Raw genomic sequence first — 12,524 nt, 5'->3', positions numbered from 1 at the left:
AGATTCAAACACTGCAACATTACAGCCATTCCCACAGTCTTCTCAGATAAAATCTCAACCTCCTATATGCACCTGCTGCAACCCTCCTGTCATTTCAACCCAGTTACATCAGCAGCTCTATGTGTAAAAACCTGAAGGAGAGGCATGTGCCATTTGGTCATGCAAAATTAATGAATGTAACTTTTTTTAAGGATTGCCTGGGTATTTGTTTCTGTAAATTTACTCTATATAATTCAGTGTGTGTGTGTGTGTGTGTGTGTGTGTGTGTGTGTGTGTGTGTGTGTGTGTGATTGTGTGTGTAGAGTATATGTCCTTTGAGGGAGGAAGTGGATTAACCTCGGTCTAAAGAGAAAAAAGCCTAATGCACACCTACCAGCTACTAATTCCTAACCCTAACCTGACTCACTTCACACTCACTTGCAAACTAGCAGTATTTCATTGTGCGTTGATTCCAGCATGAAAAGTTAACAATATTCCTCAAAATGAAACTACATTTTTAATTAAACACATCAGTATAATCTGACAAGAAAAACTATGAGAACCCTAGTTTTCAGCATTCATTGGCTGTCACATGTGATGTGATCCTCTGTTGCAAGGAATGGAATCTAATCTACTTTGGCAGCAATGACCTCAAACAAGTGCTTCCTCTTTCAGATCTGCAAAACAGTCAGGAGGAATTTCTTCTTTACAAGATGTTGCAGGCCGTCTGGTGTAAATGATTCTCTTGAAGTTATTTCACAGAATCTCATTCGAGTTAAGGTCTGGGCTCCACATTGTGAACTTTCTTAGTTTTAATTCATTCTGTAGTAGATATATTTCAGTGTTTATGGTCATTGTCCTGTCACCTGCAAGATACCTTAATAAACTTAGGAATCAATTTTCTGCTCCAAGATGGCAAGTTGTCCAGGCCCAGAGGCAGCCAAGCACACCCAGACCATGATACCCCGTTCTGCAGTGCAGTGCTTTTTATGTCATGCCATACATCCTTTTTCTCAAGTAGCTCAACTTGAAATAAATCAATCCTTCACTTGCAATAGCAGCTTCCCCCATAATTTGCATGGTAGGACATGAGGTCTCATGCAACTGTGCACCATGGTTTATGTTATCCTCTAACCCTAGACTTCCTTTTTACCGCACAATAACAATGGGGCTGTGCTGTTAAGGGTATAAAGAGAAAAAACCTGCAAAGAGAGCTCATTTGGAAACAAAGACCACAACACAGTTTACCAAATAATAAATTATAATATGTAGAGCATAACATGATTACACATAGAAGATTGACATTCTTTCCATTCCAGGTGTAAGTAAATAAAGTTTATTTACTGTATACAGCATTTCTCTAGATCCAATGTCACACAGTGCTTCACAATCAAAATACGAAACAAAAATAAGACATGTATGTAAGACTACAGGATGAGAACAAATACAGTCACTACTCTATCCTACCAGAGTTTAGGAGCCACAAGTCACAGTCAGTGGAGTGACGATCAGCCAACAGAACCTGATCAGAGGACCTCAGAGACCAGCTCCCTGACTATGTTAGGGCTCTGAAAGTAAGAAAAACTTTGAGTTGGATTCTGAATTTGATGAGGAGTGGAAGCTACTTAGGCAGGTCCTCACTAATGGTTGAATGCTGATGGAAAGATGAACTAAGCTAAAATACCACGTGGGCTTGTTGAAAAAAGGGGATCTTTTCAGTGAGTAACATTAACCATACACACAGCTGAAAACACCTAGTAACACGCATATGTCCAACATTACTGTATGAATTCAAATCCAGTTCAACTCTAAGTGAATATAACTTCACACATGATGTGCATTCAGAGATCACGATAGTCTGGACATACCAGAAAAAACACACATACCAAGTTGCAAACGTTACATCCACACCTTTGCGCTCAGACTTTCTAACGCACGCACACTTACAGGAGAGCTAGTATAAGATCTGTCGACCCATGTAAGAACTCACACAAGTTATCATATCATTCAGCCAAAAGGAGATTGTCTCACAGACACACTGTTTTATTTGTCCTTATGATTTCGGCTTACCGCAGCTGACAAGTGTGATGTCCTTTTACACACCAGCTGAGGGGGGAGAAACTGCTGACATGGACACTTGTCCCATGAATTTTGTGCCAGCAGGGAGAATTTGCTGACGCCACCAACTGTCTCAGGAAGAAATCTCAACAAAGAAGTGAAATTAAATGCCGACAACTTCTTCTGTGCTTCCTGGAGCTTTAATATTTCATACTTTCCATACCTTTTCATTGATGAATGCGACTTTACTAGATTTGGGTTCAAGCAATCAAGGTAAGAGACAACATAACAAAGTGTCCTTTTATGAATGGCAACTTAGTTACTCATTTTTGTAAAAAAGCCCTTAAATTATTCTGGAGCTGTACAGAGCAAATTGAATTACTTTTGTATCCATCCAAAGTGTTTTTGAATTTAAATAAACATTCAGACATTCTGGATCTCTTAATTAACACAATGATGTGCATTATTTTAAATGTTAGAAAATATGTTATGTTGCCCAGTGTATTTTATTATTGGAACATAACATTACTGTATATGATATTGCTACGACAGCATTAGTGCTCAGGGAAAAGCATCACTGCTTGAAACAACCAAGTTATGTGGGGTATGCCACACACAAAATATGGGTCACTGTGTTGCCTGGAGACTTGGATTTGACTCCAGAGATTTTACCTAAAAGGAAACTTCACCCCAAAATGAATTTCACAAATATGAGGCCGGACCTCATGAATACATTTCCAAACTCAAGCGCAACTTTGTAGTTGCTTTATTTATTTTTTGGCCTAAAATTTAAAAAAAGATCTTATAATTTGTGATATCTAACTGGCAGATTTCCCCATTTGCAGAATACCACAGAATACCACAGCACAGTATTTTTTTGTGCCTCCCTGCCTCAGGAAGCTGCATGATTTTCATTTATTTCTTGTGATTGCACGACAGCCTTGGTGGAGAGATGAAATGTGACCTTGGAGACACTGTGGCACCTCGTAGCGCTGTGAGTCCATCAGAGGTATCCTCTTTATGCACTTCGTGCCCTCCTATTATGGTACAATGCTACAAATCCATGATTTTAAAAGAAAATGTACAATGCTATTCCTACACTCCTTTATCTTGTGTTTATTCAGAGCTTACAAGGATGTAATCAAATAGAAGGAGAGAGGAAGAACTCATCTCAGATCTCACCTAGACAAAGCCCTCAGTGGTTTGTTGGGAGCCTGGACAAGGACAGAAAATCAGTCTGTTATGCTGTTTAATTTGCTGTATATATACATTACGTACACATATATACAGTATATATCTCTGTAGACCCCCACTATCTTTAAATGTTGGCAGCTGATATTATTTCTAAACATTGCTCTTGAGGACTGAATATTTGTTCTTTGGAAAAATTACCTCAGTCTGGCACCCTTGGATTGACAGCTGTTCAGTCATCACATAAAAATGTAAAATTGTCCTGCACTTAGGTTTGTGGCCAGGTTACCTGTAAAGTTAACAACTATCCTATTACTCTCTGATCTGCTTTGTTTTGACTGTAGTTCTAATAAGCTACTGTTAATTTACAACACTGTGCCAAAGTGCATAGTTTGCCTGTCGACAATTTGTTTGCAGAAAACTATTTTATGTTGCATTAAAACTCAAATATCGTTACATCAAATATCAAAATCATATCAAAAGACAAACAGAGAATTAGCCACAACATTAATACCACCTGATAGTTGTGGTGGACAGAGTCAGCATGAGAAAAATTAATACAGTCAAGAGTGACTATGCTGATCCTTGTCCCCAACAGCATTACAAATCACAGGGTGCTGCTAATGTTGCGGCTTATCATGTATAACAGTGAGTGTAAAGTGAATACTACTAAAGCTACATGTGATACCCCACAAAGGACTGAGAATAGCACAGCTCAGATCTTGTGGACCTTAACCAGATCCGGTAAGATGAATGATTATTGGTCACACAACTGGCCAGCGCAGGAATGGACAAGGAGGAAAATACATGAGTGGAAATGCATGTTTTCTTTTCAAGTGGCAACAACCTCAAAAAAAATGAATATGAGAAGCTGAAGATGTGGATGTGGAACTGTTTCTGATTCAAGGAAAAACTTTAAGAATTTCTGCAGAGAAGCACAGAGTTAGAACTAGTTTGTACATTAAAAAACACCTTTGGACCTTATATATAGATACTGTCCAGCATAATTAACGATTGAAATATGATATGTGTGGGCTGTATTATACATATGAATGCTGAGGCAGTCAAGCTCTTTTTCACTAGATGTTCATTAAGCACAAAGCAGGAAGCAGGTCAGCATTTTCAAGTATGTTCCCAAAGTCAAGTACATCCATTAGCTACCTGAGCTTTAGTTGCCAAAAGCATTTTAGTCAAAATTGTAACTCTGTGCCATTAGTCAGTGGAGATGCTTGGGTGCTTTTGGGAAAGTCAGTCCTTTATGAACAGGCTTGATTCTCTAAAAGACAGTGACATCAAGAGAGAGTGATTTGAAGGGAACTGTCCAGAAGAAGCAAAGCAAAAAAGCATAATGACTGGGGTGTGATTGTTAACTATGCATATCGGTGTCTTGTTTGTTTTTCTCCTGCACTCTAAACTCTCTGTATTAGTCAAGATGCTTTCGAGGGGGGCTGACAGCAAAAACAGATTACATTGGGGTTTGCTGACGGAATACATATCAAATCTGCGGGCATGCAATTGTGGGCTGCAGCATTTGCGAGGCTTATGGCTTCTGCTGAGGCTGTGGATCCATCAAGCCGTGCCTGCTCTCCTCTTCTCCTTGCTATTCAGATGTGGAGGAAGAGAGAAGAAGAAAAGTGAGAGGGAAAAGGAAAGAGCTCTTGATCACCTGCTTTGTCTGAAGTGAGTCACCTTGCAAATATATGAATAGCAAATGCAGGAAAAGTAATCTGGTGGCGCACTGGTACATCCTTCTATTTGCATACCTGCCAGCCCCTGTAGTTAGCTCCAGCATTTCAGGACTTGGCACCTCAAATACGCAATGATATGCATATATTTTCTTCCTTTATTCTACAACTGTGTCTTATTCATTCTCTATCTTCTATCTTGCCTTTCTTTGTCTCCTTTCCAGTCCTGTCCATCTTCACCCTCCTCTATTTGCTTTCCCCCCTCTAACCCCCACCTCACTCATCCTTTTCCCTCAGTCTCCCTCAGACATCAGGGTGTATTTCACCCCCGGCAGAATGCATGACAGGGGAGCAGGTGGAACAGAGAGCAAATGACAAATCTCTCCTCGTCCGTTTCTGCATCTCTCTCTCTCCATCTCTCCCGCTGTCCTGCCAGAGGCCCACCTCAGCCTTGCTTCCTCCTTCTTTCCACCTTCCCATCCTATCTGACCACATTGATATTCAAATCTACCCAGGCTGTGTACCACCTTCTCTCTCACTGTGAAGGTCTTGCCAAACCACCACGTAAGAAAAAAGGTGGGCTAATGTCCCCACCCCGATTCTTAAACCACAGCTAAACAAATAAAATGACAGAGCAGATGTCGATGACCTGCAGATTGCATATCCAGCTCACTGGCCTACAGTCTGTCATGAAATAAACTGGATGTGCCTTGTAAAAGATTGAATGCAATCTTGAGAGAATGCAGAGGAAAGTTAGAAAAGACTTTTTATGTCTTAACTGTTAAAAATTACTGACATGGTTCCACATGACATGCGAGTGGAGACAACGTCGCACATCTGGCCATGAGGTGTCATTATCTTTGCTTTCTCCTTTCTGATGAATCTGCTCAGCTCCTCAGCAAGGAGCTGGGCTTTATTTAATGGGCTCTTTCAGCCGTGGTTTGCTAGGCGGAAGCCTCTTACAAACCCATTTAAAGAAGGGTCTATGGATTTCATGGCTCCCCGGGCGCTCTCTCCTTCTTTCAATAAGGTGAAGTCCAAGGCTTTATCCATCCGTCAATGGGCCAGGGGAACAGTGGATGCAGCAGTTTTTAATCCCAGAGATGCCACTGTCCACCGTATGCTCGGCTGTTCCCTGATAGCTGGGCCTCCTTGCACAGCTCTCACCTGGGGACTTTTTAGTTCCTGTAGCAGAACAGATTTATTGTTACATACTGTAGATACGGATATAGATGAGGCACCTTGGACACCATATGTAGGCAGAGAAGAGTTGAATGAGAAGTAGACAAAGAGGATAGACATTGTTCTTAAGCAGAAACCAAGAGACACCAATGCAAACGGTGTAATATGAATACATATATGTATGAAATACACAAATATCTATTTTCTTGACTTTTTTGCATCAATGGCCTATTATTTAACTTTCATACATGAGATGCAGCTCAGAGAACTACATTTAACAAAAACCTCTACAGTCTTGCAAGCAACTCTTTAAAGCTGCTTTGAAATAAAGGTTAACATTATTATAAAGCTTAAAATGATCATGCAATAGTTATACACTATATTTACCATCTTTGATTAGTGCCATGGTTTGCTAACATTTACATACTGGCACCAAAGGTAGAGAAGGTCAGTAGTTGCAGCTTTATACTCATTGACTGACACTGTAATCGTTAAGGACATGCAGCTATAATGGCTAAAATGTTTAATTTAAGCTAAATAAAAAGTTGTACTATTATGTTATAATAAAAATCACATCATCATTGACAGCTGGAGTAGCTGGACAGAATCTCTTCTTTCTGCTACTCTACTTACAGTTTCAACGTTAATATCAGGTTATGTGACACTTTCTAGTGAAAAAAGGAAACTACATTAAATAGAATTGCATTTCTGTCAAATTTCATTCTAATGAAATGCTCAGATCATTATTAATCCCCTGTTCTATGTCTGTTTACAGCAACACAGAACATAAGCCTTAGCTTTTTAAATGTTAGAGGGCCATTTGTTACTGCCACTTCCTTTGACCATCTCTCTCTGTCTCAGCCACTGGAATACAAATGAAAGGCTTTGTAGATGAGGAGCAATCAATGTATGATTCAGTTAGTTAGAAGCAAATAAAATGTGGTCAATTTTTGACCTTTGATAAATTAGGAGCAAGAAACATCCACACCTCTCTCAGAAATAAAAGTATTTTCTATTCTCAGTCTCTTGACTGTGCCCCAGAGAATTGCAGGGCAGTGGTTAATGGCATTATCAGAGGCAATCACTTCACTGAGGTCAGAGAATGAGAACTTGAAAGCTATAAAATTCCCTACAGTGAGAAATTACCCGCCAGCATACACACAAGCAGACACACATGCACACACAATGGTATTTCTGTGGTGCATAAACATAAGGAAAAACCTTTTATTATATAGAATTCTGTACAACACATTGCAGAATTTACATTGTAGAAAAGTGTAAGCGGCAGATCAAAGGCATAAGACTAATAAATGTTTGTTAATGTTGACTAAAGCATGGCTCTTGAGCTCTAGAGGGATTTGTTGGCGTGTTGTTCGTCTACATTGATTAAGATGGAAATAAATTAACAAGTGTACAGTGGATTAGCAACACATTTTATCATTCGTGAATCCTAATTCTGATGTGATACCCTGACTTAAGAGATCATGGCAGGTTAAAGTTTTCACTTTTCCAGCTAAATATCTGAACACAAACTGCTACAAAATGATTGGTTCCCACTCGTCATGGTTCACAGATGATATACCCTGTGACACGTCTTAACGTTTGTACTCTTCCCTCAACAGTAATCGAGTGTATTTCCATGACTCCTCAGGATAAATTTGACCTTTTTTTGGAAACAGCATCAGCTGTGCTTAAAGCTTAGTGCTGATTAGGATGTTGACATGATAAACCAACATGGTGAACATAGTAAAGCTTACCTGCTAAACATCCGTACGTTATTATTGTCCCCGGTGTTAACATTTAGCTCAAAACAGTCCTTCTCATGTTCAGTGTCAGTGGTGTGATCTCTTTGGCATTAACTATGATTACAGTTATTTATTAAATCCGAAATAAGTAATAGCAAGAGATAGCTGGAGATGAAGAGATGGATTTAAAAATTCACAGTGTAGTACTACAACTTTAAGAAATAAAATGCATGGCATCCAGACTTACCCATTTGTTTGTATCCAGTCCGAGTGCACAGTCCAGGCCTACACACACCATCAGTACCATCAGCTCCTGAGAAGCAGTTACAACCAGTCAGCCATGAGGGAGACGACGGATAAGAAGGAGTGGCAGAGCAATCCTTCAGCCCTTTAGAAAGGTCATACATCCTGTGACAACATCTACAGATTAGAATATTGTAGGCAAATGAGCTGTAGAAGGGTTATGCAAATCACCAGGCAGCAGTTTGCTGGTAGCCTAAGGCCATGCTGTTGCTGTCGTGTCTCGGCCAGGTTCCTACAAACCATATCTACAAGACTGTATCAAATGTTCAAATTTCTATCTGCTTTGATGTTTATATTAATAAATGGCTTTACATTAGTTTGGCGCTGCTTTAAACATAGGTAATGCATGTTTTGTCTAGTTCACTTTAATCAAATGACAGCTTTTGCTGAAGGTCGCTAGAAAACAACTGTAATGCCATAAAATGTTTTTGAAGTCATCTGGTAAAAGAATATCTATCAATGCGCACCTTTCCAATTTGCAGTTAATAACTAAAGATGGTCTATAAATACGATTATTAGAAACATTTTAAGGATTCAACAGCAGAGTTTTTAAATGTTGACAGCAAAAATCAAATGCTGACTTTCAGCCTTGTGTTTCGTTTGTCATCACAAATTGTGGTGTTCCACAAAATATATAAAGTGCTCTCATTCAAGAGTGCATTTTAAGTTCAGACTGCTGGAAATTGCATTCAGATTACACTGCTGGTGTGTCTATTGTTCATAGTGCTTTTTTGATATGTACAGTAAGTGATGTGTAATCATTGTACTGCCTGTTTTCTTTTGATTTGGAGGAAAATTTGACTTGAAACTACCTCAGATAGCAAATCCAACTGAATAAAGGCTCAGAAACATCTGAAAGACTGATTTATATTACACACTAGATACTGTATTTGTACATTCTCACCCAGCTGTCTTCATTTGCATATTACTGTTGGGAGTTGAAGGTCTTACCTAAATACAATAGTAATTGAAGCATTAATAATGCGTGATGATTTTTCCATTTAGGCACATGGCAACAGTTTTCAGGATCTGACATCTTTGTCTAAAAATCCTCCAAGGCAGCAGCCACTGGTTGTATTTATTTTCCAATGGATATTTATATACTTCTGTAATTTAAGTTGTGCAGCGTAATTTTTTGTAAAAGGTATTCTGTGGAGATGGTGTAGACACTGACGAAAGAAATAATAATGTGTATTGCCATTTCTTTCATCATAATCTCATAGAAAAATCCATTTTCAATTAAGAAGATGTGCCAAAATCCATCTAACTATTGTAAGAATCCTATACTGTCAGTCATGCTTAGTTATGTAAAAGCTGCATCAGTTGAGTTGCACAAACAGTCCTTAAATATGTTTATGTGTTAATTGCATATGGGACTGTCTGTGAGAAAGAGAAGGGAAACAGGTTACATAAATAAATATCAGGATGATCAGACTTGTAGTTGTCCTCTTTTTTGTCCTTATTCCACCAGCACACAGATTAGACCTCTTGTAATGTTTGCTGACCCACACAGGACTCCAGTGTGTCTCATTTCCAGTGCTGGGAGCTTTTGAAGGAGGCGTATTTGTGTTCCTATCAGCGCAAGAGAAAAAATGCAGCTCAGAAGGTCTGAATTTGAATCCACTCCTCAAATACCAGTTGTCAAATCATGTTTTTTGCAATGACCTGGAGAAATAAATGATGGAAGATGCTAGTTGTTTAAATAAGCAATAAGACATCCCCAGTGAAAAGGTGATATCGTTAGATTTGTGTGTCCAAGTCATTGGTCACCTTCTAAATCTGTACAGCACCTCCTCTGCTCCCACTCCCCCACTGCTTAGACCATATGAATCCCTGACGACTGGTCTGTTTTTAGCCGCACTGGATGCAGGCCTGGCACGGTGTGCGGGGGAGGCCGGACCAGTGGGGATGTCCTGGTGCAGTCTGTCCTACGCTGGACTCCTGGCCATCCCATATTAATCAGATTTGCTGCAGCAGCCATATGTCCAAGCAGCATGATAAACCCCGGCTGCTACCTGGCACCCACGGGATGAACTGTCAACACAGTGTGTGCATGTATGTGTGTGTGTGTATTTCACACGTCGCTCCACCGGAGACATTCCTTCAAAGATCTGTTGAGACATCAAAATGTTTTTGGCAAAATTACTGCAGATATTTGTTGTGGATAGATATTCTGCAAGATGCTCCGATTAAAAAAAACAAAAAAACAAAAACGGATAAGCAGAGCATCAGAGGTAACCCTGATGGAGGAGGAAGTCAATTTTGGGCCAAGTGATCATTTGCCTCAGTGTCTGGGAAATACATGGGGCTATGTACGTCACTGCAACAGGAGCACTGGCACTATGGAAGTGCATTAAAAAAAGGCTCATTCCTGTTTCCATCTGTCACCTTATGCTTAACAACACATTATATATTTCACATTCTCACATGAATCTGATCCAAAAGCATCACATCTTTTAGACACAGTTTGTGTCACACTGTTTAACAGCATTGTGGAGAGCCTAGCCCTATACGAACACTGCTGACACAGATGGCTCATTGGTGATACAAAGAAGCATTTCCTATTTGAAGCTTTCTATTAAATTTCACAAAATATATGTATCTAACAATCCATAATTCATATCCAAATCTTGCAAGAAGTAACACCAATAGTTGTCAAACATGATTAACAATGTCTGCATCTTACACAAATTTAATTCCTCTCAGTGTCTCTGCCTGTAAATCAGACAACAATCACTAGCAAGCCTGCTCACAAGATTTGTGGCTGAGGTTTTCCATGTATATGAATGTCACAGAAAGAAATATGAGGAATAAACAATTTTTCTGGGATCCAAACAATGTTTTCTGAATCAATAAAAACTTGCTGTTTAGTTGAAAAAACTCACCACAAAGCGCTGGCTTTTATTTGAATGATCAGAGCACCAACTGTCTGCAAAAACAAGAAAAATACTGTGTACATCATGTAGAGTGCAGTAATTATTACAAGTATCAAAAATGAACATAAGCATTCAGATAAATACAATGTAACAAGCAGCTTCAGTCTGCGCATTTTATTATACTACTAGACAAAACATGTCTTACCCCCAAGGGTAGTTAACTGTCTGTAAACTTTATATGATGCCTGTAGTGTGATTATATTTTTAGTAGTCTAGTAAAGCCATCAGGGAGGCATCTGATTGGGTCCAATTTCATACTGCAGCATGATGAATAAAAATCATACAGCCAGAGTCATAAAGAACCATCTACAGCGACAAGAAGTCGTGCAACAGATGGTGTGGCCCCCACAGAGCTGTGATCGCAACATCATGGAGTCAGTCTGGGATTACATGATGAGACAGAAGACACTGAGACAGACTAAATCCACAGAAGAACAGTGGCAACTTCTGCTAGATGCCAAAACTGTGCACAAGCGTGGCCTAAGAATGTGGTGCTTTTATCACAATGGTTTTTCGTACCATGTATTTGGGGTTGGGATTTTCCTGTTTAACACCGTACAAACGGAATTGTTGAATAAAGGTTATTTATGCTTCCCTTTTTGAAAACATCATCACTTGGAGCATTTGTTAACAACAGCTCCATGGCTACAAAAATGAAAGATTAAGGTCATTAAAGGGAGAAATCTCATGCAATGGACTTCAGTTGTAGATCTTAAGATGGTTTGTATTAAGTGTATGAAGATAAGTGCTCTAGAGAACTGTAAAATCTACACTTCTATCAAAAAATCTAATGTAAATCACATGAATTATAGAAATATATGTAAGTGCAACATTTATGGCAATAAGTGTAACCCACGTTAACGTTTTCAGATGATTTATTATAGTCGCTCAGTCATTCAAGGTATACCCTTCTCCTTACTAACCACCCACCCATGCGTGCCCCCTTCTTGTTCCTCTACCCCCACCCACCTGCCCATCACCCTGCCCACCCTCCCAGTCTTAACACTGACATACATCTGAGCAGGACCTTTTGTCTTGGGCTCCCTCTTTGTTAGCAGCTGGTGGACAGAACAGCAGCATCATGTCTACCTTTAACAGTATAGTGGCAATGTGTACTGCAACACTCCAGACATTATATTATCTGAATGAGAGAAAAAAAAAAACCCAGAATGAATTGTAACTCCCATGTGAATTTATTTATTTATTTATTGCTTTGCTTTTATTTCATTACACATTAAAAAAAAAAAACAACTTTGGGGGACAAGTATGTGGACGATTTTATGTGGTGTTAAATTTATATTTGTAATTTTACATTTTAAATATTGGAATTATTTAATATATTTATCTTATTATCAGGCTGCGTATCTATCTACCTAAAGTGTGAAGCAGCATCTTCACCTCCAAAGTGAACTGCAGATAACCTCATGACGTGGCAGACACCGTAT

General features: G+C 39.2%; 1 long non-coding RNA gene across 2 annotated transcripts; it reads left to right on the top strand.

Moving 5' to 3' along the window:
• The first annotated feature begins 2,184 nt into the window (after positions 1-2,184).
• On the top strand, positions 2,185-9,577 carry LOC137104134 (uncharacterized). Of its 2 annotated transcripts, none has more exons than XR_010911640.1 (4): positions 2,185-2,310; positions 2,977-3,046; positions 3,162-4,908; positions 8,106-9,577. It is a non-coding gene; the product is annotated as an uncharacterized lncRNA (long non-coding RNA). The 2 variants fall into 2 exon arrangements; XR_010911639.1 differs by having other exon boundaries at positions 2,198-2,310; positions 2,883-3,046.
• Positions 9,578-12,524: the final 2,947 nt, after the last annotated feature.

This window comes from Channa argus, chromosome 18, assembly GCF_033026475.1.
Source record: "Channa argus isolate prfri chromosome 18, Channa argus male v1.0, whole genome shotgun sequence".
In the NCBI taxonomy this organism is placed as follows: Eukaryota; Metazoa; Chordata; class Actinopteri; order Anabantiformes; family Channidae; genus Channa; species Channa argus.
This window is presented reverse-complemented; position numbering and strand designations above follow the sequence as displayed.